The following is a 2500-nucleotide window of genomic DNA, read 5'->3' on the forward strand; positions in this document are numbered from 1 at the left end:
TGGGCGGGGTGGGGTGGGGCAGAGAGGCGAGAGTGGCCAATCTGGCCATGCATCTCACACACACACACACATACACACACACACACACACACACACACACACGGCAGGGCCCATCTCAGGAAGGCCCGCCACTGACAGGCCTCTAATTATTATGAATATTTCATCATTATCACTTCTGCCTCTGTCACTGATGCCCTCACCTAATCACTACACAACAGCAATTACACCTGCATAATCACTCTTCATTGGGGGCAGTCCAGGGACAGGGACAGGGACAGGGACGGGTTAAAGTACGGGGCGGCAGGTGGCCTCGTCCCCAGAGGTGCTTGGGAGAGTAAAACAAGTCTGCACTGCATCACAAGCTCTTTGGTCTCAGCTTCAGTCCTAGCTCTTCTCCGGAGCCGTAGCAACAGTGTCTTTTCTGTCTGATGCCTAAGCAGTGTGTGTGTGTGTGTGTGTGTGTGTGTGTGTGTGTGTGTGTGTGTGTGTGTGTGTGTGTGTGTGTGTGTGTGTGTGTGTGTGTGTGTGTGTGTGTGTGTGTGTGTGTGTGTCTGTGTGTGTGTGTGTGTCTGTGTCTGTGTGCGTGTGCGTGTGCGTGTGCGTGTGCGTGTGCGTGTGCGTGTGCGTGAGTGTGTGCGTGTGTGCGTGTGTGCGTGTGTGCGTGTGTGCGTGTGTGCGTGTGTGTGAGTGAGTGAGTGAGTGTGTGCGTGTGTGTGTGCGTGTGTGTGTGTGTGTGTGAGAGAGAGAGAAAGTAGAAAGAGAGAATGAGTGTGTGGACTTCTCTTGAGGGGCAGGTCTGTGTTGCATTGGAGTCATTCATCAGCCCATCCTCAGAGTGCCTGCCGCACGGCGCCAGTGGAGGGAGTTGACATTAAGAGCAGAGCCTTAGCGCCCCGGCTAACTGCGGCCTAACTGCCATGCCACATGTCTCCTCCTACCGCAGAGCAGAGTCAGCCAGAGCAGAGCAGGCAGAGGGACATCCCCTCACATCCAGACACCACACACACACACACACACACTCACACACACACACCCTGCTTCCACAGCTGCCGATCCCTCACCCAACCAAAGCAGCTCTAATCGACACATTTTACTTCAGCACAGGGTGATTAGCAGGAGTTAGACACAGGCTTGCGTGTGTGTGTGTGTGTGTGTGTGTGTGTGTGTGTGTGTGTGTGTGTGTGTGTGTGTGTAATGGGAGGGGACTTCGACTGATGATCGTCGAGGGTGGAGGAAGGGTGAGGAATTCACTTCACACTCATTTCCCCCATTGAGCGTTCCCATTGAGCGTTCCCATTGAGCGTTCCCAATCTTTCCCATTCACTTGTTTCCCCACTTGCTCGGGAAGATCAATGTGTTCCGATAGGGAAATGAGCACTGGGGCACGGAGCGCTCCACACTCCTGCAGGACCGACGTCAGAGAGAGAGACACACACACACACACACACACACACACACACACACACACACACACACACACACACACAACGCTGCACAGGAGCCACATCAGATTTTACACACACACACACACACGCACACACACACACAGACGCACACACACACACACACACACACACACACACACACACACACACACACACACACACACACACAAACACACCGCCGGAGCCACGTCATATTTGGGGGCTGGTGCAGGGAATCAGGGGAGCAGCCAAGCAAGCGGCGAAAAATGAGAAACGATTTCGATGAAATTGAATTCCCTTTTAGTTGAACATAAGCCAATTGATCCGAGCCCCACCACGAATTAGTTTGCAATTAAGACGGGAAGTGGTCTGTACGAAAAAAGGAAAAAGGAAGAGTTGAGACCATATCTGAGGGACCACGTGCAGTGCATCGAGTAAATGATTCCCTCATGGAAGCGTCTGGCTGCGCGGTTCGTTAATTCACTGAGGACACTAATCATTTCTGGATTGCCTCAATTTACAATACACACTTGTCTAAATATTGGCAATGGGCTGTCTGTTGTTTCTCCTATTGATCATAAAGCACTTGGATGTCGATGTGTCGTACCCAGAGGTGGTGTGTGCTCAGACGTAGATGTGAGTCAATGCGTATGTTTGTGTGTGTGTGTGTGTGTGTATGTATGTGTGTTTGTGCATGCGTGTGTGAGTGAAAGAGTGCTGCCTAGAGATGGACAGAAAAAAAGAATGAGAGAGATGGAAGAGAAGAGAAAGACGAAGGCATAAAAAAATCCAATGCAGGAAAAAAAGACGCCAAAAATGATAGAAGGATTAGGGAGTTACAGAGCGATTGAGAAAGACAAGAAAGAGAGAGACAGTGAACCAATCATCTAAGGTGTACAAAGAGAGCTCCTCAAGTAGTTTTTTTCTCTCTCCTATCCTATCCTCTCCTCTCCTCTCCTCTCTCTTCCTTCCTTCCCTCCCTCCTCCCTCTCTCTATCTGTCGCCCTCTAAATCTACCTCTCCAGAGATGATTTCTATGCAAATGCATCAGGCACTGAATGAAATTCAAAACACAG

General features: G+C 50.6%; 1 protein-coding gene across 1 annotated transcript in view; it reads right to left on the minus strand.

The window, feature by feature from the left end:
• Positions 1-2500, minus strand: part of wwox (WW domain containing oxidoreductase) — a gene marked incomplete at its 5' end in the record, with an annotated part of 261734 nt that overhangs the window by 123987 nt on the left and 135247 nt on the right. The window lies entirely within an intron of this gene.

This window comes from Sprattus sprattus (assembly GCF_963457725.1).
Source record: "Sprattus sprattus genome assembly, chromosome: 7".
NCBI lineage: Eukaryota > Metazoa > Chordata > Actinopteri > Clupeiformes > Clupeidae > Sprattus > Sprattus sprattus.